This window comes from Monodelphis domestica, chromosome 5, assembly GCF_027887165.1.
Source record: "Monodelphis domestica isolate mMonDom1 chromosome 5, mMonDom1.pri, whole genome shotgun sequence".
NCBI lineage: Eukaryota > Metazoa > Chordata > Mammalia > Didelphimorphia > Didelphidae > Monodelphis > Monodelphis domestica.
The window spans coordinates 68,818,795-68,846,001 of record NC_077231.1 but is presented as its reverse complement, the minus strand read 5'-3'; the positions used below and the strand labels follow the sequence as shown (position 1 = coordinate 68,846,001).

Genomic DNA, 27,207 nt, shown 5'->3' with positions numbered 1-27,207 from the left:
ATTCTGTTGTATTAGGTTTAAGAAATAGATAGGACTATTTTTCATATATTCTGTGGACTACAGTCACTCAGGGGAAGATAATGTGGGTGGGATAAAATATGTATGAATGGGTAGCTTTAATCCAAAGGCGATGCTAGTAGTTCTAGCAATGGCCTAGGCTAATATTCTAGGTACTCTATATTTGACTACAAACTCACTGACTTAAGCTGTTGTAATCTGGTTCCTCTTCTTCCTGCTGTGTCTGAGTTTAACATCTCCATTTCCCCCCCATTGACCCTTACTATCCTGCAACAGATTGTTTCCATACTTGGTTTGGGGAATAATTGTCAAATTCATGCTATCATTGTTCTAAATTGAGTGCTAATCACTCTGACTCCTCTCACTGTTGCTAACCATAACATTCATCTTATGGCCACCATGCCCATATTTATGGTCTATTCCTATATTAAAATATATTCTCTGTAAGTCTATGGATTACCCCTTTTCTTTTTTTCTAATTATATCCTTAGTGCTTATCACAGTACCTGGTATGTTATGAGGATTTAATATTTTTAAATTTACTCATTTAATGGCCTACAAATATAATCTTTAAATACCAGGCAAGTTAAACTCATATCAGTCTTTTCATATCTTGATCTTGGATGCTGTTGATTATATCTCCTTTTTATGTTTTGGAAAATTTTATTTAATTAATTCATTTAGAATTTTTTCCATGGTTACAAGATTCATGTTCTTTCCCTGCCCTTCCCCAAACCCATTCCTGTAGCCGACATGCAATTCCTCTGGTTTTTACATGTGTAAGTGTATGTCTCCTTTTTGGAATTCTCCCTCCCATCCATTTTGATAGAATTATATCCTCTGAACTTCTCTTTCTCTCTTTCTTCCTTTCTTCTTCCTTTCTTCCTTCCTTCCTTCCTTCCTTCCTTCCTTCCTTCCTTCCTTCCTTCCTTCCTTCCTTCCTTCCTTCCTTTCTTTCTTTCTTTCTTTCTTTCTTTCTTTCTTTCTTTCTTTCTTTCTTTCTTTCTTTCTTTCTTTCTTTCTTTCTTTCTTTCTTTCTTTCTTTCTTTCTTTCTTTCTTTCTTTCTTTCTTTCTTTCTTTCTTTCTTTCTTTCTTTCTTTCTTTCTTTCTTTCTTTCTTTCTTTCTTTCTTTCTTTCTTTCTCTCTTTCTTTCTCTGTCTCTCTCTCTTTCTTTCTCTTTCTTTCTTTCTCTCTTTCTCTCTCTCAAAATTCAGCTTATCATCTACCTTGTTTTGCCTTAAATATGGATGTTTCATTTGTTTAAATTGATACTTTTCTGTGATTCAATTGTGTAAAGGATAATTTTATAGTTGTGTCTTAAAATCTAAATTAATTGGTTGCCAGGAAAAAAATCCCAAATATAATACCCAAGTCAGCTGGAATTTTATGGTGAATTTAATTAATATAGAGGAAAGAAATTAAGGAAGAGAGAGAGAGAGGAAAGAGTTAATTTAAACTGCTCTGTTTCAGGCTGAGCTAGGCAAGAGTTCAAGGCCTTGGCCAAGGGGGCCTCCATTGAGAGCCAAGGGAAAAAAGGAGTCAGTCTTATCAATCACCAGGTGACCATCTCAAGGAAGCTGTCTGAGAGAGCTCCTCCAGGCTTGAGTTACAGGATCAAACTAGCACCCAGCCTGCTTTATAGGAAGTCACCAGCCAGATCCACCTCTCTGGGGAAAGAGCCCGAAGAGAGGAAGTAATGGGAAATATATGGATGGTTTTACATCACTTTCCTGTGCCTCATCTGTACCAATGGTAGCTTAGCTTGACTTAGCACAGCCCAGGGGTCTGTCAGCTATTTCTGCACATGTCTGTTGAAGGCCATCCTCCTGAACACTTAATCCTTAAGTATGGGTAGAGACATTCCTGATTTTGTCAGACTAAGCATCTTCATTGTTACACTCAGGAGATAGCTAAATCCAGTCTTTACACTTGAGATCTTCTTGGGAAATTAGATAAAAACCACGGAAAGTTATATGAATTTTTTTAACCACTTATGTTTTGTTTTCAATCATTTTTCAGTTGTATCCGAATCTCTGTGACCCCAATTTCGGTTTTCATGGCAAAAAATACTGAAATGGTTAGCCGTTTCCTTCTCTATCTCATTTTAAAGGTGAGGAAACAATTACAAAGAGTTAAGTGACTTGCTGAGGGTCATGAGGGTCACACAGTGTCTGAAGCCATATTTGAACTCACAAAAATGAATCTCTCTGACTCTAGGACTGGCACTCTAACCATGTGGCTACCTAACTGTCTCAACCATTTATATAGTCCTTATTAAATGAGAAGCACAACACTAAATTCTAAAAAAAAAAAAAAATTAGCTCATTTGGTCCTCACAACAACCCTAGGGATAGGTGCTCTTATTATCTTTACTATAAAATGAGGAAACAAAGCAAAGGAAGGTTATTTGACTTTCCCAGGGTCCTATAGATACTATCCAAGGTAAAAATTGAACTCAAGTCTTCCTGATTCCAGACTCAGCATTTTCTATACTATACTATCTACTTTCCCTTATACTTTACATTTTTTAAGTCAGAAATAATGGAGTTTTATTATTCATCACCCAATAGAACATACTTGTAACTGCTGAAGATCTCAACTTCTCAAGTTATCCTACTACCCCATTAACCCTTTGATCTTCTAGGGGAATCTCTCTTGGAAACACCTAGAACATTTTCATATCTTATGTTTGATTTTTTTTCAAAACTAATCACAAACTACAGTACAAAGGGAGGAGGAGGATGAGAATCCAACAGTGAGGCATATAAGAAACTCAACATCACAATGAATTCATCATTGTTGGAAGTGAGGACAAAATGCCATGGAGGGATGCTAACTATGCAAGTTTTTTGGTTACTTTTCTCTGTCAACTGAGGCCCTTTTGTGGCTACTTCTTCTTTACCTCTGACATTCAGCTATGATTCTGGAGTGACAAGGTGGATTCAAAGGAAATGACTTTTTAGTCAGTCTGAACTCTCATTTGATTTAGATTTGTGTTTTTTTTCTTTTTCTTTCTCTTTTTCTTCTACTTTTTCCTTTTCTTATGTTTCTCTTTCTTCTTTCTCTTATGCTTCTCCTTACATTCTGAGGAGCTGGAACTAGTGCCATCTTCATCTGAGGTAGAATCTTCTAGTAGCTTCTTTAACTGCTGTATCCTCACATCTTTTTCATGCCGCTTATTCTCTCTTATGTTGACATACATGGGATCTTTGTGTGCTACTCTGAATTGTTCTAATTTCTGATCGCCTTTGATAAAGAATGGGTATTCTTTGTCACCTGTTCAGTGTTCATACTGTTTACAGTGCCAGCATTGCATAACCTTGACTTCTTTCCCCAGGGACATCCAGAGTCCTTTAGTTGGAGCAGGAGCCAGAAATTCCCTGCCATGTTCAATGCCTGGTACATCTGGGATACAGTCTTCTGGCTTAGTCTCATCTTCCTTAATAAGTCCAGGAGGAGGTTTTTCATAAAAGGACTTGAGGTGCTGCAGCTGCTCCCACTGCTGCATGTCCCACTGACACCACTTCTGCTCCTGGCCCTGCTGCTTCTCTAGCTTGGTAGCCTCCCAGCCTGCAGCTGCATTGGCCCATGGGGGACTGGTGGGGGGGCAGTGGAGGTGGAGGCATAGTCAGGCCCAGGCCTGAGGCTCCCCACTGCTAGGGGAGCAGCCTTTACATTTTTTTAAATTTAATTTTTTACATGTTGATACAAGTTTTAGTCATTATTTCCCCACATTTTGTAACTCATATGCTCTACCTCCTTGCCTCTTTTCCACCCACTTGAGATGGTAGATAATATGATAAAGTGTATATATGTACTTTGTAATATATATAATACATATTTCCATATTTGTCATGTTGTAAAAGAAGACGCATATCACTTATACAAGAAAAACAAACTAATGAAAGTCCCCTAGATTTCTATGTCAATGACTTCAAGAAGACATTGATAGCCCCAAAACCTCTCCAGACATCCAACTCTACATTTTCTATTCCCTGCTAAGTGTTTCCATTTCAGGGTCTGATGATCTGCTAAAACTGAGTAAATATAAAACTTACACTAATTTATATAGTCATATATTTTGAACATGGAGGGATTTTTCGAGTTTACCTACTCCACAACCTCCCCTCATTTTACAGATGACAAAACTCAGACCTAAATAGATAAAATGGCTTTTCCAAATTATTTTTCATAATAATTGGCAAACCAAGGATTCAAAATTATCCTGAAGTCCAACATTATTAATACTATACCCTGATCCATTATGCAGTCAATAAAGATTTACTAAGTACCTCAAGAAGTCTGCTAAGTGCTTAGGATACAAAGAAAATGAAAAGACAGTACTTAATCTTGTGGCATTCACTATCTAATTGGGACAACCTGCAAATAACTATGTGAACATAATCTATAGACAAGATAAATTGGAAATATACAAAATAAAAAACAGACTAGAATTAAGAAAGGCTTCCTTTAACAAGGCAGGATTTTAGTTGAGACCTTAGATGCTGAAAAAGCCAAGAGCTGGAATTGGAGGAGAAAATTCTAAGCATGGTGGAGAACCAGTGAAGATGCCCCAGAGGCATAATATGGAGGTTCTTGGTTAAGGAGGTCAATGTCACTGGCTCCCAGAGTGGTTGATGGGGAGTGTTAAGGGTTATTGACTGAATATATTATACTAGTGGTTGCCAGGGATTAATTCCATCCCAATAAAATGCTCAAGTCAGTTTTGGATTTTTATGGTAGTTTAATTACAATAGAGGGAAGGAATTAAGAAGAAGAAGAAGAAGAGAGAAAAGGGTATAAATTTTCTCTAGCCTAAGCCAAGGGAAGTTCAGAGAACTCAGCCATGAAACCTCCTCAGAAGATAAAAACTACCTCTGCTTCCAGTAGGAATCACTCACTGAGGTCCTCAGAAAACATGCCTCACCTAACCCATGCTACAGAGCTTCATCCAGTCACCTCACCAGCAAGCCTCAAATCCCAAACTGCCAAGATGCCCAGCATGCTGCTACAAGCCACAGGAGCCAGAGAGAGAGAGAGAGCCAAGTCTCTGCAAGAGAGCACCAAAGAGAGGAAGTGACATGAAATATATAGACTGTTCTTTACGTGACTTCCTGAGTCTCACATGTACCAATGGTAGCTTAAGCTTGACTTAGGACAGCCCAAGGGGTCTGTCAATTGTATCTTATTTGTTACTTGCTAGCACATGTCTGTCATAGCCCATCCTCCTCAACACTTAATCCTTAAGTAGGGGTGTATACATTCCTGGTTGCTAGGATTTTAAAGACTCATCAGGGGGGAGAAAATCTAAAATTCACAGAAGTAAGGTATAAGAAGAGTAGAAAGATGTGGGGAGGGGAGGTTATAAAGGGTTTTGAATGTCATAGGATTTTATATTTGAAGCTGATGGTGATAGGCGAGTCACTGGAATTTATTGATTAGAGGGTTGACTTGTGCTCTAGCACCAAAAATCTTCTAGTTCTGGTCCAAAGTTGGGATGAAATTTGGTCCCTTAAAGTCATTCAGATTTCACAAAGATGTTTTACTTTCCCCTAACACAATAAGGAAAAGATGGCACTTATTTTATCTGAGTGTAGGGCCTGCTTTTTTCATCTGGAAATGTATCATCTCAGTATGTCACCAGGATTCTGTGATCTACATGGTCTTAGTCATCCAGCAAGTCTGGAAACCCAGACTCCTTGTGCCTAGGACTTTTGAGGATGATTGTAAAATACATATTAATAGAAAAATGTCCATTTGGGTGTATTTATGTACATATATAAAATAAGTAGCAGTAGTAACTATTTGTCCTCTAAAATTGAGAAAAAAGGGAGAAATAAAGGAAAAAAAAACAGAAAAAGAAACTTTTCAGCATAAAATTTTAACCAGGGACAGCCCTTAAATGAATTATTTGGATATTTTTTCTTTCTTACTTTCTTTTTGGGGGCTGTGGGTAGGGGTATAGAAAGTATGACCACACTTGTTTATAAATTAATGTTATATTCCAGTGACATTTTTCAGGAGAAACAGTTATTTTTATAAAATCATTTGTGCAAATGATTTTAATCTCTCTTATTGTGATGTTACTTTCTCTCTGCAGCATCAGAAATTTCTCCATAATAGCTTTTGGCATTAAAGTCATATTGAAAACATTTTATTTTCATTTTACTGCATTTGTAATTGGCAAAGGAAATGCTTTAAAAAGTTATTATTGGCAAAACGATTTGGGAATGTGTCTAGTAGTAATTATTCAGCATCTTTGTTCTTTGGCTCTGTCCTTTGTCTTAACATGCTCTAAAAGAGTTTCATTTCCACAGATAGGAAAATAAATGTAGTCCCATAGTTCCTACTTAATATTATTGGATGTCAGATGAATAAATCACACTTTATTGCTTTAAAGATTTATTCCTGGATATTTTTTACTTAGTTTACTACCATAGTAGCCTCAGCATTTGAAAAGTAAAATTAGGCACTTTCATCAGTTTCATAGACAAAACAGTATATTTTCTCTGCTTTCTGGAGTAATTCACAAAATAACTCATATTGGTAATATTTTTAATGAAATTTCAGATAAAATGCAAATTGCATCTTCCCAACTACAAAAGATAAATTATATTTTGAAATACTCATCTTGGTAGAGAAAATTTTATTAGTACGTTTCTCCATTAATACAACTATCAGAAACTTTTGCATATAGTTGATGTATGATAAATATTTCTCAAATTAATATACTTAATATAGGTTATATATTACCTCAAAAGATGTTCAGATATAAATATATATTTCACATAGATGAAGGTATAGATAGGTATATATGCATGTGTCTGTGTGTAGAAAGGTGTGCACATGGATGTGTATATATTAGAATTCTGGAACACCTTTTAAAATCTTATTTGAACAAAACCTTGTTTTTTAGCTTGGAGAAATCACTTTACTTTTGGAGATTTCTTTGATATTTTGATGCAGTAGAGAAATAACCAGAGGAATCCTCTGTTTTGAGAATTTGTTCCAGCATCACAGATCTTCAGTCATCTATGGCACAGCAGATATAATCCTAGTTAGTTACCTGAGGGACAAACAAATGAATTCGCTTTTCTAAGGCCACTCAGTTAATAAGTTTCAGAAGCAGGAGTGGAAGCCCTCTTTTCCAGTCATTGGCCAGGAATTCTCAAGCTCTTCAGAAGAGAATGAATTGTTTATTTGGAGTATACATTTTTAGACTTTAACTTAGAGTGATATGTATCAAGAAAATATTTCACCTTAGAACACTTTGTGTACTCAATATTTCAGGACTCCAATCCCAAGGGATTATTATTGGTATTTTTGTGTTCTATATTTTATATTGTATAATTCTGCTGTTATATTTAGTTTGGGGCTGCAAAATTTAAACCTATGTTCTTGAATGGTTGCCTTAAGAAATCTTTAACTTTCTTGTTTGACTTCATTAAACTCAACAAACAACTTATTAAGTACTTTCCATGTTCAGATCACTGTATGATACACAATTTCATTAGGCAACAATAATTATAGTAACATGTTCAACATGATTAAGGACTCTAAAGCTATAAAGAAACTTAAAACATTGAGTCCAACCCCGGCCCCCCAACAATCATTTTGTAAATGAAAAAACTGAAGCTTATTGAAGTTCAGGTAATAAATGTCAGGCAGAATTTAAGACCAGTTCCTATTTCCAAGTCAAGTTTTGTTCAAGTTGAACATATGTGACTCTAAGACAACATAATGCCTATCCCATGTTCTCATAGCACAATGCCTTCATCTATCTTTAGTAAAATTTTGGAAGTTCAGCTTTTTAATTTAAAATGCACTGAGAAGATAAAATATGTAAATATATGTTTTTATACTTATTCAGTTCTTTCAGCCCTGTCTGATGCTTCATGACCACTTTTGGGTTCTTCTTGGCAAAAATACTGCAGTGGTGTGCCATTTCCTTCTCCAGATCATTTTCAGATGAGTAAACCAAGGCAAACAGGGTTAAACTACTTGTCCAGGGTCACACAGCTATTATCTCTGAGGTTGCATGTGAGTCCCAGTCTTCCTGACTCCAAGCCTGGTGCTCTATCCTCTCTACTACACAGTCATCTATATTTGAGCATGTTGTGTGTAGAGTGGGGTGGGGAAATGTGGACACATGAAGCTTATGTATGTATCGGTTTGGGTGTATATATGTGTGTTATATTTTGTAGATGAATTTAACAATTTGAGAAAGGAGCCAGGAAAAATGCAATAAGAGAACTTTAAAGCAGGAGAGGCTTCTAAAATGTAGAATAAAGGAAAGAAGGCACTCTAGAAGGATTAGATATGCAGAAACATAAAGCTGGGAACATTAACCCATTTCCCTTCAAACCAGATTTCGTGGTTGTGTTTCCACCGCAGATACAATCTGCTCATTCTGCACTTTGACCACTTTGTGCATGTGGTTCCTAAAAACATTCTATATTGATGTGATGGGAGGAGGGAGGGATGGCTTTAATTATGATAGTTTCCCTACTTAGAGAGGCAAACAATGATAGAGCTTCCAGAAACACTTGAGATCATCTCGTGCAGGAGTTGTCAAATTTTCTTAATATGTTGCAGATCCAGTAATTGTTTGAGGCTTCAGATCACTTTTCAGAAAGTTGACCTACATAAATTGAAATACCATTCAAAAAATTATCTAAAAATTATGGCTTATCTTCCTGCCTCCTTTTTCAGTCCATCTACCACTCAGCAGTCCACTTGATCTTCCCAAAGTATAGATTTGATCATGTCACCTCATACTTAATAAATTCTGGTAGATTCTTATTTCTTCCAGGATCAAATATAAAATCCTTCATTTGCATTTAAAAATCCACTGTAACTTTTCCTCTAACAACATCTTTCCAGTCTCCTTATGTTATACACTCCATCCCCACCAGGTACCCTGTGTTCCAATAACACCAGCTTCCCTCTTGTTCCTCATACATGAACATCCATCTCCAAACTCCATAAATATTATCTTGCTGGCTGTCATGTCTGAATGATCTCAATCATCATCACTCTTTCTTGGCTTACTTTAAGTCTCAGCTAAAATCCTGCTTTCTTGAGAAAGACTCTCCAGGAGTCAGAGTCAAGAGGGTGGCATAGAAGCAGCAAAAGTTCAGACCTATGAAAACCCTGCCTTACCAATCACAAACTGAATGGTCCTAGGGGACTGAAAATCAAACCTAACAAGACAGAGCCAAGGAACCCTCCTGCTGGACTCAATCCAAAAGGTACTCCCCCCAAAAGCTGGAATTCGAGAACACTCGGGTTTAAGGGGAAGGCAGAAGGAACATCCCAGGACCCCTCCTCTTCCCACCTAGAGCACTAAGTCTCCAGTGGCAGCAGGAACCTCTGGGTGGGCAAAGACACTTGTCTGGAGGGTGTACCTTCCAGGCAGGGCTGTACCAGGCTCAGAGGGTCAAACACAGGTGGTGGGGAAGGAGCTGGAGAGGGAGCAAAGAGCAGGCAGCCTGGTCATAGAGGCAGAGACCCTCCATATTGTTCCAGCCTTCCAGGAGATTTTGGTCTCAAGGCATATCCACTCCAACCCAGCTGAACTTAATCACATCAAAAACCTTCAGAGGTCAGGGAAAACCAAGCTCCAACACCCCTCCCCCACAGACTGCTCGATTTTAGTGCAATCAAAAGCCTCCAGAAGACAGTGAAGCTCAAAATCCAACACCCCTCACCCACAGATTGCAAAGAGAGATCTTCTGTCAAAGCTCCAAGAGGGGAGACTGACAGAAAATACAAAAATAAAAAAAAATGAGAGAAGGAAGAGCACAGACAAATAAGGGGATTAAAGAAGGGGTAAATATGAGCAAACAACAGAAAAAGAAGAAAGAAATTACAATAGACAGTTTCTATACAGTCAACAAAGAAAAAGCAAATGGAACAGAGGAGGAGGGATCATCAAGTAATAAATCAGGAATCATAGAAAATTAGATACAGGCTTTGGAAGAACTCAAAATGCAATTCAAAACAAAATTAAGAGAGGCTGAAGACAATTGGGAAAAGAACTTAAAAACTGAGATAAGTCATCTGGAAACAGAAAATAGTGTCTTGAAAGCCAAAATCAACCAGCTTGAAAATGAGGCAAAGGAGATGAAAGACAAGGCAAAGAAGATGAAAGATGATGCAAAGGAGGTGAGAGATGAGGGAAAGAGAATGAAAGATGACCTCCACAGAAAATCATACCAGAAGGAGAATGATGACCAAAAATCCGGGATTGAAATCCAGTCTTTAAGAACCAGAATACAACAACTAGAATTAAGTGACCTCACAAGGCAACAGGACACTATGAAACAAAACCAAAAGAATGAAAAAAATTGAGGAAAATATGAAACATCTCATTCACAAAACAGAAAATATAGAAAATGGTTCGAGGAGAGACAATTTAAGAGTCATTGGTCTACCAGAAGACCATGACAAAAGAAAAATCCTGGACATAATATAAAAGGAAATAATTCAAGAAAACTATCCTGATATTCTAGAACAAGAGGACAAAGTGGAGATTGAAAGAATTCACAGATCACCTGTACTTAATCCCCAACTGACAACACCCAGGAATGTTATAACCAAATTCAATGACTACCAGCCCAAGGAATAATATTAAAAGCTGCCAAGAAGAAGTCATTCAGATACCATGGAACCACAGTGAGGATAACACAGGATCTGGATGCATCTACACTGAAGGCCCAAAAGGCATGGAATATGATATTCTGGAAAGCAAAGGAGCTAGGTCTACAACCAAGAATCAACTACCCAGCAAAACTGACTATATTCTTACAGGGAAAAGTATGGTCATTCAACAAATTCAAAAAATTCCAAGAATTTGTAAAGAAAAAAAATTTTGGAGAAAAAAATAGGGACAAAAAGGAATATACATTTTTTCAGCAGTACAAGGTACATTCACAAAAGTTGACCATGTATTAGGGCATAAAAACATCGCAAACAAGTGCAAAAGATCAAAAATATTTAATGCAACCTTCTCAGATCACAATGCAATGAAAGTAATAATAAGTAAAGGTACATGGAGAGGTAAATCAAAAATTAATTGGAAATTGAATGATATGATTCTCCAAAACCAGAAATAACAAATCATAGAAACAATAATTTCACAGAAGAAAATGAAAATGATGCGACATCCTTTCAAAACCAATGGGATACAGCCAATGCAGTACTCAGGGGGAAATTTATATCCTTGAGTTCATATATTAACAAATTAGGGAGGGCAGAGGTCAATGAATTGGGCATGCAAATTAAAAAGAAAAACTAGAAAGTGAACAAATTAAAAATCCTCAGGTGAGGACTAAATTAGAGATCCTAAAAATCAAAGGAGAAATTAATAAAATTGAAATTCAAAGAACTATTGATTTAATAAATAAGACTAGAAGCTGGTACTTTGAAAAAACAAATAAAATAGACAAAATACCAGTCAGTCTTATTAAAACAAGGAAAGAAGAAAACCTAATTGACAGTATCCAAGATGGAAAGGGAGACCTCATCTCTAATGAAGAGGAAATTAAGGCAATCATTAAAAACTATTATGCCCAATTATATGGCAACAAATATGGCAATCTAGGTGATATGGAGGAATACTTACAAAAATATAAATTGCCTAGACTGACAGAGGAAGAAATAGATTACCTTAATAACCACATATCAGAAAAAAAATTGAACAAGCCATCAAAGAACTCCCTAAGAAAAAATCCCCAGGTCCAGATAGATTCACAAATGAATTCTATCAAACATTCAAAGAACAACTAATACCCATATTATACAAACTATTTGAGAGAATAAGCCAAGAAGGAGTTCTACCAAATTCATTTTACAACACAAATATGGTCCCCAAACCAGGAAAGTCAAAAACAGAGAAAGAAAACTATAGACCAATCTCCCTAATGAATATAGATGCAAAAATCTTAAATAGGATACTAGCAAAAAGACTCCAGCAAGTCATCACAAGGGTTATTCACTATGGTCAGGTAGGATTCATATTAGGAATGAAAGGATAGTTCAATATTAGGAAAACCATCCACATAATTGACCATATTAACAAGCAAACTGACAAAAATCACATGATTATCTCAATAGATTCAGAAAAAGCCTTTTATAAAATACAACACCCATTCCTACTGAAAACATTAGAAAGCATAGGAATAGAATGGCCTTTCCTAAAAATAATAAACAATATCTATCAAAAACCATCAGTAAACATCATCGGCAATGGGGATAATCTAGAAGCATTCCCAATGAGATAAGGAGTGAGACAAGGATGCCCATTATCACCTCTATTATTTAACATTGTAGTAGAAACACTAGGAGTAGCAATTAGAGAATAAAAAGAAATCAAAGGTATTAGAACTGGTAATGAGGAGACCAAGCTATCACTCTTTGAGGATGATATGATGGTCTACTTAAAGAATCCTAGAGAATCAACCAAAAAGCTAGTTGAAATAATCAACAACTTTAGCAAACTTTTAGGACCCACATAAGTCATCAGCATTTCTATATATCTCCATCCCATTTCAACAGGAAGAATTAGAAAGAGAAATTGCATTTAAAATCACCCTAGAGAATATAAAATACATAGGAATCCATCTGCTGAGACAAACACGGTAACTATATGAATACAACTACAAAACACTCTTCACACAATTAAAACTAGATCTAAACAATTGGAAATTTTGATTGCTCATGAGTAGGACAAGCTAAAATAATAAAAATGACAATCCTGCCCAAATTAATTTAATTATTTAGTTCCATACCAATTGAACTACCAAAAATCTTTTTTACTGAATTAGAAAAAAACATAACAAAGTTCATTTGGAAGAACAAAATATTAAGGATATCCAGGGAAATCGTGAAAAAAATGCAAAGGAAGGAGGACTTGCAGTCCCAGATCTCAAACTATACTCTAAAGCAGTGGTCATCAAAACAATTTGATACTGGCTAAGAGACAGAAAGAAGGATCAGTGAAATAGACTGGGGTTAAATGACCTCAGCAAGACAGTCTATGATAAGCTCAAAGATCCTAGTTTTTTTAGCCCAAAACCCACTATTTCATAAAAACTGTTGGGTAAATTGGAAGACAGTATGGGAGAGTTTAGGTTTGGATTAACATCTCACACCCTACATCAGGATAAACTTAGAATGGGTGAATGACCTAAATATAAAGAAGGACACTATAAGCAAGTTAGGCGAACACAGAATAGTATACTTGTCAGATCTTTGAGAAAGGAAAGACTTTAAAACCAAGCAAGAGCTAGAAAAAAATCATAAAATGTAAAATCAATAATTTTCATTACATCAAATAAAAAGTTTTTGTACAAACAAAACTAATGCATCCAAAATTAGAAGGGAAGCAACAAATTGGGAAATAATCTTCATTACAAAAACCTCTGACAAAGGTCTAATAACTAATTTATAAAGAGCTAAAGTAATTGTACAAAAAATCAAGCCATTCTCCAATTGATAAATGGGCAAGGGACATGAATAGGCAATTTTCAGTAAGAGAAATTAAAACTATTAATAAGCACATGAAAAAGTGTTCTAAATCTCTGATAATCAGAGAGAAGCAAATCAAAACAATTCTGAGGTATCACCTCACACCTAGCAGATTGGCTAACATGACAGCAAAGGAAAGTAATGAATGCTGGAGGGGATGTGGCAAAGTCAGGACATTAATGCATTGCTGGTGGAGTTGTGAATTGATCCAATCATTCTGGAGGGCAATTTGGAACTATGCCCAAAGGATGCTAAAAGACTGTCTGCCCTTTGATCCAGCCATAGCACTGTTGGGTTTGTACCCCAAAGAGATAATAAGGAAAAAGACTTGTACAAGAATATTCATAGCTGCACTCTTTGTGGTGGCAAAAAAATTGGAAAATGACAGGATACCCTTCAGTTGGGGAATGGCTGAACAAATTGTGGTATATGTTGGTGATGGAATGCTATTGTGCTCAAAGGAATATTAAAGTGGAGGAATTCCATGGGGACTGGAACAACCTCTAGGATTTGATACAGAGCGAGAGGACCAGAACCAGGAAAACATTGTACACAGAGACTGATACACTGTGGTACAATTGAATGTAATAGACTTCTCCATTAGTGGCAGAGTAGTGATCCTGAACAACTTGGAGGAACCTACGAGAATAACCACAGAGGAAACACTGTGGGAGTAAAAACACTGAAGAAAAACAACTGCTTGAATTCATGGCTCGAAGGGATATAGTTGGGGATGTAGACTCTAAATGAACATCCTAGTGCAAACAACAACATGGAAATAGGTTCTGACCAAGCACACAAGTAAAACCCAATGAAATTGCACATGGGCTGCAGAAAGGGTGGGTGAAGAGGAGGGAAAGAAATAAAATGATTGTTGTAATGAAAACAAAAATAAAAATAAACAAAAAGAAGCAAAAAAAGAAAGGAAAGACTCCCAATTCCCCTAAATTCTGGTTCCTTTCCTTTTTTTATATTGTTCTTAATTTGTTCATATACTGTTTGTTCATATATTGCTTTTATATATTGTTTTCCTCATTAGACTGTGAGCTCCTTAAGATCAGGGATTACATTTTTTACTTCTTTTTATATGTCCAAGTCTAAGCACAGTTATTGGAATATTATAAGCCCTAATTAATATTTGACTAACCTACTCCTTCCATTTAACAGATGAATAAACTGAGGCCCAGAATGACTAAATGATCCATTCAATATTTTAGGCAGAATTAGTCTCAGAGTCAAGACTAGATAGAACCTAGATATTGTATGACCTTGTTCATTATATTTTTTTCTTGCACCACAATGTTAACCTTGAAGCAACAAATGCCCGTAAATAATGGGCCAGTCAATGTCCTTTCAGCTCTTAAAACTTAATTTTTTTTCTACTCATCACAACCGCATTTATCACATGAACAGTACATATGTTCACACCCAGGTGTTATCAGGTATTATCCCTTTACTCTATTACCCTACAGCCTTGTTTTTATTGGTTTGACTCCCATTAATCTTACCTTTAGAGGTCATACAAGAGCCAGAGATTTGGAGGGAATTATGTTTTTTCATTCACTTCAATAAACCACACACACACACAGACACAGTGTTTGTTTCCAAGCGTCTTTTATTTTATCCTTTATGACTCACAAGCTGGTCTATGGGATATTCCTTTATTTTTTAACTATTTTGCTTATTTTAAGAAAGGAAAACCTTCAACCCTAGTTATTATTTTAACCTTGGATATGGCAGAAAACACTGCTAGAAAGCAGCCTTTATAGTGTGTGTAGTGGTGCTTCAGTCTTTTTCATTTTCATCCTAGTTTCAAGGTGAAAATTTATGTCTTCTGAAGTCATGGTGATTAAAGGATATATATAAAATGTAATTCAATCATCCAACTTGAAATTTTTTAAAACAGTTTATTTGAAAAGCAACCACCTGACCTGAATTCCTTTTCCTAAACAGAGTTTAAGCTCTCTACTTCCCCACTCTGTTGTGATTCTTAAATAAGATTGAATTGCCTTCTACGGGCTTAAAAATGGCTCCAGAGTTAGAACAGAAGGCAGGCTGGACGGAAGAAAATGAAGCCATTGTGTTTTTTTTTTTTTTTAAGGCATAAATATTTTCTTTCAGACTAAAAACAAACAACAGCACTGGAGTCAGGATAACTCTTGATTATTCACAATGACAGTACCTGTCTCTTGGGGGCAAACCACTGCACCTTAGCAACCCCAGAGCTATAGACCTTTAGCTTGGCCATGGTCTTCGGAGCTAGTCACTGGCTGCTGCTCTAGCAAGAAGAGTATAAAAAGCTTCCTGCCTGAGTGAGACAGGCTTTATTTCATTGTCAAGTCCCTTTGTCTCTGGTGGATTGTGTCTATTCCTGCTGGCCTTAATGTATTGATGGCTTTAACACACTGCCTTGTCGTGTCCTCCAGCTTCTCTATATTCCCTGGGCTCTGCCTGCTTCCCTGGCTTATAACACTCCCTTCTTGGTCCTGACATCCAGGCTTTTGAATAGTTTCTAGGTTAAGACAATTCCCTCGACTTCTTCCTAAGGTCCTTGCCTAATCTTTGTCTTGGCTGTCTTAAGCATGGTTTATACTTGTCTGAGTCCTCTCCTATTTCCTTTCATTCACTATGATATAGGGAAAGTATAGAAAACTATGTCTCCAAATAGAAATCATTGTATTCTCTTTGAATTATGGACCACTTTATAGCACTTATGGAAATATACATTTTCATTGCATCTCAGGGGAAGGGAGCAGAGCTATACATATGTATCAAGGATCACTTGGGCTGCTACTATCTGAAGACTTAGTGTGTTACAATTTCCTTTTCCCCTCAAGAACATTTGTGGGTAGCTAGTCTCTCTGCTGTTGACTCAAGTTTCCCACTGATTTTATTTCCTAATTTTGGGGAATCCACAGACACTCTATTCACCAAGTCAAGTTCTTTGCTAAAATTAATCTGTCAAAAGGGATTCATTAAATATTTATGATATTCCATGCCCTGGATAAGCTCTTACTGTCTAGTAATGCTGTCATGAAAGGAAATAAAGTTAGCATCAGCTGTTTACACTTTTTGGACCTGTTTTGTCCTTTGTGTTTGCTATTATGAAAAATGTTCACAACCGTACGTTTTGCGATATATTCTAGAATTTTGCTAGAAATCAAAATCAAGTTCCCCAGACTAAAGATGAAAGATTCCACTTTCTTCCCTTTTTCTTTTTTTAAAGTGTCTTTTCCTTTTCTAGTATTTCAGTACTCATTCTCCTTATCTTTTCAAAGATCAAGTATCATTTCTCAGCAATCATATCCACTTACTCTTTTTAACATCTCTAGATGGAAGTGCATCTGGACCAAGTAAGGACAGAACTCAGTAAGTGATCTTTGACAGTCTTATTTCCTCTTTTATATTGAGTGTATTCACTTTGTGTCATCCATTTTCCCCCCTTAATCATCCAGATACTCCCTTTGGGGAAAAGTGCAAAAAAAGCTAATATATCTCTATGTTTCTATTATGTCAATTATAATCATGTTATTCACCCCAAAATTCCTTCTCTCCTTGCTCCAAGATTGTGTGTTTGTGTTTGTAAACCTAAGTGGATAGTCAAGAAGATGTGAGTTCAAATTATTTAATCTCAGACACTTACTAGGTGTGTGTATCTGGCCAAGTTATTTACTGTCTATTTGCCATAGTTTCCTCCCCAGTAAAATGAGGATAATGAGAGCACCTACCTTTCAGGGTTGTGGTGAGGATTGAATGAGATAACTATAAAGTACTTAGCACAGTGCCCCACACAAAATAAGGCCTAAAAATATTAGTTCTTAGTATTAGTGACATTCTTCTATTTCTAGTATCAATGAATAATACTTTTTTCAAATTATTTAATTGCTTTGTTAATGTATGCCAAAATCTTTTGTAATAATAGCCTTTTGGGTTTAGCTGTTGTAATCTCTGTTTTGTAGATGAGGAATCTGAATTTCAAAAAGTTGAAGTTACTTGTACAAGGTCTTATGGGTAACTGTTAGTGGCAAAGCCAGGATATTTGAACTAAATGACCTGCACAGTCACTTACATATTTAAATGTTGTGACTCCTAAGAAATTAACTCTATAGACTAGGAAAATGGTTAAGGGGGAGATTTTTGGCCCAAAGTAATATCCATTTAGTTTTACTATAGATGCCCTCTGATTTTATTCTTGCAAAATTCTTTTAAAAATAACACAAACTTTTCTCTTTGTAATGATTTATATTATAGTCAGAATTTTCCTAGGTACATGTTCCAAGCATAGAGGAGGCAAATAGCTGTACGTCTCCCCACATTCATTAAGACAAAGGAAATTAAAACATGAAAATCAAGTGATTTTTTTTAACTGGAGACATTAACTGCAAACATCATGCTTTTTTTCCACCTCTGCTATAACTTCTGGCTTGCCCTGTGTATGTTTTCTTAAATGTTAAGCTTTCTTCTCTATAATTGAGTTAGGTATAGCAAAAGAGTGTTTACTGAATTTGGTGAGAACATGAAAAACTTCTGCCAGGCAAGAAATGTGATTACTGTTAATGTCAAGCCCCCTTAGCTCCTGGTTAAAGGGATTTAAGTAATGTGATATATTGAGTGTAGCCAAGGTAGCTGTGTTTTGATCACTGTTGTTGCCTTTTTTCCCCTTCAAAATGCTTCATTTACTTCCTTTCCAATACTAATTTTATACCATCCTTGTGTACCAAAACATCCCCTCAGTAAAAAAGTTCCTAGGCCAAATGTGGTATCACTGAAAGAACACTGGGTTCAGAGACAGATGTTTAAACCCCAGCTCTGATACCTGTGCAACCTTTAACAAACTGTTTATCTTCTTTGGATCCTATTCTTATCTTTATAAAATGTTTAGACTAGGCAATTTCTGAAATTCCTTATGCAGAAGCTCTAAATCTAGGATTCTATGATAGGTTGAAGTAAAAATTCTATAGACGGCCAGTCAAAGGGATATAATTGGCACTAAGATAGGCATCTTTATGGTTGGTGGGGAGAATGGACCTGAAAAATAAATAGTGGCTTCATGTTGTCTCTTCTCATGTGAAACTAATGATCCCATTGAAACCAAAGGAATGACAGTTCAGATCTAACACAGCTATAGCTCTAGCAGAGTCAAAATTCATGAAACCTGGCATACAATGATTAGATTAGAATCATATAATTTTAGAGAGGAAAATAAAGTTGTAGGTAACCTACTCTATCTCCCTTACTTTGTAGATGAGGATCGTGGGGCCAGAATTAGATGGTAAAAACAGTTTGAAAGGCGGTGAGACTATTACCTAGATTTTCTGACTTCTGCTCAGATGAGTTTTTCAGAAACGTAGGTAGCTGATTTTAGTTTTTAATCATTATGCTTTGAATAATGGGAATTTGTAGAGATCAAAATATTATTGTGCAAAAAATGATAACCAGAATAATCACACACAAAAAAACATGGAAAATACAAAGTGAAGTGAGCAGAACCAGGAGAATGATGTACACAGATACAGTAATAATGTATGATGATCAACTGTGAATGATGTAACTATTTTCAGTAATGCAAGGATTCAAGAAAACACCCAGAGACTCAGGACAAAAAAAAAAGACTATGAATCATCAAAGAAGAAATTGATGGACTCTGAAGACAGATTGAAGTGTAGCATTTTTTTTCATTGCCTTCATGAATTTTTAATACTATAATACTATATATGTATATATAATTTATATATATATTTAATACTATAATATAATATATATACTATATATATACTATAATACTATAACATATATACTATATATATGTTTAATACTATAATACTATATATATATAAGTATATTCTTTTACATGATGAACATGAATATATACATAGTTTGATAGGACATAATTTTATCATATTGCCTTCCACTTCAGGAGAAGTGAAGGATACAAGAGAGGTAGAGAACTTGGATAGCAAAATGTCAGAAAATGATTATTACAAATTTTATCTACATGTAATTTGGGAAAATATTAAAAAAGAAAAGTAAATAAATGACTGTTCCTAGGGAAGGACTGAAATTGTCACAGAATTTTAATGTTTTTGATTCCATGACCAACCTGCTGTCAAATATGCCTCACTTTTTTACCTTAATATTTTTAACATTAAAGACAAACAAAATTGGGGAAGAGATCAAATACATAAGGTGGGATTAAACCCCCCAAAATTGCAATTAGAATTGTTATGGTAAATATTTATTTTATTTTTAAATAATAATTCTTTGTTCTTATTGATCTATGAATGTTAATTCAATTTGATAAGCATTTATTAAATACCTATTGGGTGCTAGGCACTGCACTGAGTGTATGTTTGTGGTTGTGTGTACATGAGAGAAAGAGAGCATAGATGGCTACTCACTTTCATTCCCATGGATTTTACCTTCAATGATGTATCATAGATTTATAAGATCATTGGGGACAGCTGGGTGTTTCAATGGATTGAAAGTTAGACCTAGAGATGGGAGGTTCTAGGTTCAAATGTGGCCTCAGGCACATCCTAGCTGTGTAACCCTGGGCAAGTCACTTAATCCTCATTTCCTAGCCCTATGACTCTTCAGCCTCAGAACCAATACATTGTATTGGTAAGGGTTTTTTAAAAAATAATGATAGGATCTTTAATTCAGAACTGAAAGAAAAATTAGAGGGCTTATAGCAAGCAGTGTCCTTTCTTCTTACACATGAGGGAACTAAGGCAAGTGCACAAGAGAGTAAATACTCAGGATGCAACAACTGGTGTTGAGCATATAAACCACAAATCCAACCATTTCTTCTCGGTGCTAATATTCTCCTGGAAAGAAATAACCTATCCATAGACAGAGGGAAACAAGACAGGGTAGTTAGGGGAGAGCACTAATGATGGTGAAAGTCTGCATATAAGAGTTGATGTGAGCTAAACCTTGAAGAACACTAAGGCTTCCAAGACACTGAGGTGAGGGAGAGAATATTTCCGGCTTAATTAGAATAAAAAATAACTTACTGAAGAATAAATTTTTTAGGGAATAAGGGTGGAGGGCTCTGAAATGTGCATAATTGCACACTCATCTTAAGTATTATTTCAAAAGTGATATGACTGCACAGAATGTCATAGATGCCCCCTTTTCCTGGCTTAATCTCATTGTATGAGAGCCATTGATTCAGGAGTCAATTTAATTATTAAATAGCTAATTAATAATTAATTAAAATTATTCAGGGACTTCAATAGTAGATGAACTAAGAACCAGCAATAGGTATACACTCAACATGATACTGAAAATAGCAAGTTATCATGAACACGAAGATTCTGATATGAACCCCAGAGATGTGCACATACTTTGAAACTGGTAGCACATATCTAGCCCAAAGTAGTATGTTACTCTTATGTTTCAAGGATATTTATCATAAACTCAGTTACGGATTACTTTTTTGACCATTATCCATATTTTTCAAGATTCTTACAAAAAGTTTGAACAATAAGTCAGCAAATTAATGATGCATTATCTCCTGATACCAGGAGCCAGGTGTTGTGTTTTTAGCAGAAAGGGCTAGATTAATGTCATTTCACCCACAAGGAGTTCAGAATCAATTTCAATGCTAATCAGTGGTTGAAAGAATAGATTAGTTGTGCATTAAAGCCATTAACCTTTCCAACACCACCTCTGTATGGGGCTCCCTACTGAGGCACAAGAGGATGGGGGCCATAGCAGAGTGCAATAGAAACACCAAACTGATGAGCACTAGTCTGTTTTGGAATGGATCAAGTTGGGGCAAAACAAATCCCCACTGAATTCCCAGTTTACAAAATTTAGAGGACAATTCTAATGATTGAAGGTCTCCCTTCCTATTTTTTATTTCTTTAAGACAGTCTTGTGCAGTGGACAGGGAGCTATTCTCCAAGACTGCAAAACTTGCCTCCCTCTGCCATTTACTGGGTATGTACATCTCAGCACAGCTCAATATCTCAGTGTCCGAGAGAAATTTCTAAGACTAGAAGAGAAGGTACCCACTCTGCACTGATGGAGGAAGCTGTCAGGTTGTTGTTGCCTACACTGATGAAATTGCTGGCCTAGTCTAACCAAAGAACTAATAATATAAAAATACAAAGATGATAGGATCATATAGAGCAGGGAATACAACTTAAGCTTTTGGGACATGGGAAAAAAAGACTCCAACATGAATTGAAGTCCTGCCTTTGGCATATAATAATTGTGTGATGTTGGGCAAGTCACTTAAAATCATTATGCCTTTAGGACTTTCATTCCTTTTTTTGTTAAAAACTAATCAATGGATTTCAAAATGTGAGAATTGGAAGAGAACTCTATGCTCATCTACTCCAAATTATATGTGAAAGGAATCCCCACTATAAGGCTAGAAATGCTAGTACAGTCAATGCTTAAAGGTCTCCATGGAGAGGAAACTCTTATGCAAATGTCTAATTGTAAGGAAAATTATTCTGCAATTAAGATAAAAAAATAGGTTACAGAGTCCTTGTACAAATTCCATTCGCTATTCCTCAATCAATTATCTGTGTCCAAATAAAACAATTCTAAATTTTTATTGCCCATTTATCATCTTTGTTGATATCTCCTAGTGACTGTATGTACTTTCACAAATTGCCTCCACAACTAATATGTGAGTCCCCCCAAAGAGAAGAGAGACCATCTTTTGTGCTTTTGTATCCATTTTACTTAGCAGAGTACCTGTTGCATACTGACTAGCATGTCCACCTGGATTTTCTGAACTAATTTGATAGGATTTTCTAAATGGTAGTTCACCATTTTTCAAGTTCAGGACAATTATCAACCAGAAACAATAGCAAAAACATAACCAATAACACTACAAAAACAAAAATCTTAAGGATTTCTCATTTGATCTATGTTAGCATTTTCCCATTTATATCATTTGTAAGCCATCAAATATTTGTTACGTATCTTTGAATGTTTCATAGCTACAAAATTCATACTCAGTGGAACAAAGTTTTGTGGGATTCATCAGATTTTGCAGTAGAAATGCACATTTTGGCACATATATTTAAAAATGCTGATTCTTATTGGCCACTGCATAGCTTCTTAGAATTTAGGATCAGTCCTGTGCCATGGCATTGACTTACAGAATCTTATAATTCTAAGAAATCCTAGATGACAAGATAGATAATTTCTCTTAATCTCAGTTTTTCTTCTAAGAAATGATGGACCTAAAAGTAAGAAGGAACCTATTATGCTATGCTGTCCAGGAAACTTATTCATCAAGACCATTCCTTTCTGGACACACTCTGTTTCTGTTCTTAAAACATGGCACCTAGAGCTGAGTTGTGGACTCAATGTAAGCTGCCCTAAATAGAGGATATCATGATCTTCTCTTTCCTTCAGAGCACTAAATACCTCCATGCATTCAAAGAGAGCCTTATTATTTTCATCTAACACACACAAATTTAGATTCTAAGTCACTAAAATACATGTAATTTTTGCACAAAAACTTTAGGCTGATGACACAAACCTCATTCTGCTGTGAAGTTAGTTGTGAAGTTTGTATTAAAATTTACATTTATTTTCCTAAAATCATTTTTCAATCACACCAACTCTTAATGACCCTTTGGGGTACTTTCTTGGCAGAGATACTGGAGTGGTTGGCTTTTTCCTTCTCTATCTCATTTTTTTAAGAGTTCTTGTAACCTTTATTGTTCTTCTACTTCTTCTTTTTTTTTAATATATTTTATTTGATCATTTCCAAGCATTATTCGTTAAAGATCATTTTCTTTTCCTCCCCCCCACCCCCCATAGCCGACGCGTAAGTCCACTGGGCATTAGATGTTTTCTTGATTTGAACCCATTGCTTTGTTGATAGTATTTGCACTAGAGTGTTCATTTAGAGTCTGTCCTCTGTCATGTCCCCTCAACCTCTGTATTCAGGCAGTTGCTTTTCCTCGGTGTTTCCACTCCCATAGTTTATCCTTTGCTTATGAATGGTGTTTTTTTCTCCTGGATCCCTGCAAGTTGTTCAGGGACATTACACTGCCACTAATGGAGAAGTCCATTACGTTCGATTATACCACAGTGTATTAGTCTCTGTGTACAATGTTCTCCTGGTTCTGCTCCTCTCACTCTGCATCACTTCCTGGAGGTTGTTCCAGTCTCCATGGAACTTCTCCACTTTATTATTCCTTTTAGCACAATAGTACTCCATCACCAACATATACCACAGTTTGTTCAGCCATTCCCCAATTGATGGGCATCCCCTCGTTTTCCAGTTTTGGGCCACCACAAAGAGCGCAGCTATGAATATTTTTGTACAAGTCTTTGTGTCCATTACCTCTTTGGGGTACAAACCCAGCAGTGCTATGGCTGGGTCAAAGGGTAGATATTCTTTTGTCGCCCTTTGTGCATAGTTCCAAATTGCCCTCCAGAAAGGTTGGATCAATTCACAACTCCACCAGCAATGAATTAATGTCCCTACTTTGCCACATCCCCTCCAGCATTCATTACTTTCCTTTGCTGTCATGTTAGCCAATCTGCTAGGTGTGAGGTGATACCTCAGAGTTGTTTTGATTTGCATCTCTCTGATTATAAGAGATGTAGAGCACTTCTTCATGTGCTTGTTAATAGTTTTGATTTCTTTATCTGAGAACTGCCTATCCATGTCCCTTGCCCATTTATCAATTGGAGAATGGCTTGATTTTTTGTACAATTGATTTAGCTCATTATAAATATGAGTAATTAAACCTTTGTCAGAGGTTTCTATGAAGATTTTTTCCCAATTTGTTGTTTCCCTTCTGATTTTAGTTATATTGGTTTTGTTTGTACAAAAGCTTTTTAGTTTGATGTAGTCAAAATTATTTATTTTACATTTTGTGATTCTTTCTATATCTAGCTTGGTTTTAAAGGCTTTCCCCTCCCAAAGGTCTGACATGTATACTATTCTGTGTTTACCCAATTTACTTATGGTTTCCTTCTTTATGTTTAAGTCACTCACCCATTTTGAATTTATCTTGGTGTAGGGTGTGAGGTGTTGATCTATTCCTAGTCTCTCCCACACTGTCTTCCAATTTTCCCAGCAGTTTTTATCGAATAGTGGATTTTTGTCCCAAAAGCTGGGATCTTTGGGTTTATCGTATACTGTCTTGCTGAGGTCGCTTTCCCCCAGTCTATTCCACTGATCTTCCTTTCTGTTTCTTAGCCAGTACCAAATTGTTTTGATGACTGCTGCTTTGTAATATAGTTTTAGGTCAGGGACTGCAAGGCCCCCATCGTATGTGTTTTTTTTCATTATTTCCCTGGATATCCTTGATCTTTTGTTCTTCCAAATGAACTTTGTTATGGTTTTTTCTAAATCAGTGAAGAAGTATTTTGGTAGTTCAATGGGTATGGCACTAAATAGATAAATAAGTTTGGGTAGGATGGTAATTTTTATTATATTGGCTCGTCCTATCCATGAGCAGTTAATGTTTTTCCATTTGTTCAGGTCTAGTTTTAGTTGTGTGGCGAGTGTTTTGTAGTTGTGTTCATATAGTTCCTGTGTTTGTCTTGGGAGATAGATTCCTAGGTATTTTATTTTGTCTAAGGTGATTTTGAATGGGATTTCTCTTTCTAGTTCTTGCTGCTGAGCTGTGTTGGAGATATATAGAAAAGCTGATGATTTATGTGGGTTTATTTTGTATCCTGCAACTTTGCTAAAGTTGTTGATTATTTCAATTAGCTTTTTGGTTGAATCTCTAGGATTCTTTAAGTAGACCATCATGTCATCCGCAAAGAGTGATAACTTGGTCTCCTCCTTGCCTATTTTGATGCCTTCAATTTCTTTATCTTCTCTAATTGCTACTGCTAGTGTTTCTAGTACAATGTCAAATAGTAGGGGTGATAATGGGCATCCTTGTTTCACTCCTGATCCTATTGGGAATGCATCTAGTTTATCCCCATTGCAGATGATATTAGCTTTTGGTTTTAGATATATACTGTTTATTATTTTTAGGAATGACCCTTCTATTCCTATGCTTTCTAGTGTTTTTAATAGGAATGGGTGTTGTATTTTATCAAAGGCTTTTTCTGCATCTATTGAGATAATCATGTGGTTCTTGCTAGTTTGCTTGTTGATGTGGTCAATTATGTGGATGGTTTTCCTAATGTTGAACCAGCCCTGCATCCCTGGTATGAATCCTACTTGATCATGGTGAATGATCCTTCTGATCACTTGCTGGAGTCTTTTTGCTAGTATCCTATTTAAGATTTTTGCATCTATATTCATTAGGGAGATTGGCCTATAGTTTTCTTTCTCTGTTTTTGACCTGCCTGGTTTTGGAATCAGTACCATGTTTGTGTCGTAAAAAGAGTTTGGTAGAACTCCCTCTTTGCTTATTATGTCAAATAGTTTGTATAGTATTGGGGTTAACTGTTCTCTGAATGTTTGATAGAATTCACAGGTGAATCCATCAGGCCCTGGGGATTTTTTCTTAGGAAGTTCTTTGATGGCTTGATGGATTTCAATTTCTGATATGGGATTATTTAAGAATTCTATTTCCTCTTCTGGTAGTCTAGGCAGTTTGTATTTTTGTATATATTCATCCATTTCTCCTAAATTGGTGTATTTGTTGCCATATAATTGGACAAAGTAATTTCTAATGATTGCCTTAATTTCCTCCTCATTGGAGGTGCTGTCCCCCTTTTCATCTTTAATGCTGTGAATTTGCTTTTCTTCCTTCCTTTTTTTAATTAGATTGACCAGTACTTTGTCTATTTTGTTTGTTTTTTCAAAGTACCAGCTTCTTGTCTTATTTATTAAATCAATAGTTCTATCACTTTCGATTTTATTAATTTCTCCCTTAATTTTTAGGATTTCTAATTTGGTTTTCTGCTGGGGGTTTTTAATTTGATCGCTTTCGAGTTTTTTCAATTGCATTTCCAATTGATTGATCTCTGCTCTCCCTTGTTTGTCAATATAAGCTTTCAGGGATATGAATTTGCCTCTGATTACCGCTTTGGCTGCATCCCAAAAGGTTTGAAAGGATGTTTTGCCATTGTCATTTTCCTTGATGAAATTATTAATTGTTTCTATGATTTCTTCTTTAACTAAACGGTTTTGGAGTATCATATTGTTTAATTTCCAATTGGTTTTAGATTTCGTTTTCCATGTACCATTACTAATCATTATTTTTATTGCCTTGTGATCTGAGAAGGCTGCATTCATTATTTCTGCTTTTTTTGCATTTGTGTACTATGTTTCTGTGACCTAATGTATGGTCAATTTTTGTGAATGTGCCATGTGGTGCTGAGAAGAAGGTGTATTCCTTTTTATCCCTATTTATTTTTCTCCATATGTCTATTAATTCTAATTTTTCTAAGATTTCATTCACTTCTTTTACCTCTTTCTTATTTATTTTTTGATTTGATTTATCTAAATTTGATAATGGTTGGTTTAAGTCTCCCACTAGTATGGTTTTATTGTCTATTTCTTCCTTCAATTCGCCTAGTTTCTCCATTAGAAATTTGGGTGCTATATTATTTGGTGCGTACATGTTGATTAATGATATTTCCTCGTTGTCTAGAGTCCCTTTTAACAAAATATAATTACCTTCCCTATCCCTTTTGATAAGGTCTATTTTTGCATTGGCTTTATCAGATATCATGATTACCACTCCTGCCTTCTTTCTATC

General features: G+C 35.8%; 1 pseudogene; it reads right to left on the bottom strand.

Moving 5' to 3' along the window:
- Window positions 1-2,967: 2,967 nt before the first annotated feature.
- The window catches only part of LOC100021180 (retinitis pigmentosa 9 protein homolog), a 73,771-nt pseudogene continuing 49,531 nt past the window's right edge, over window positions 2,968-27,207 (bottom strand).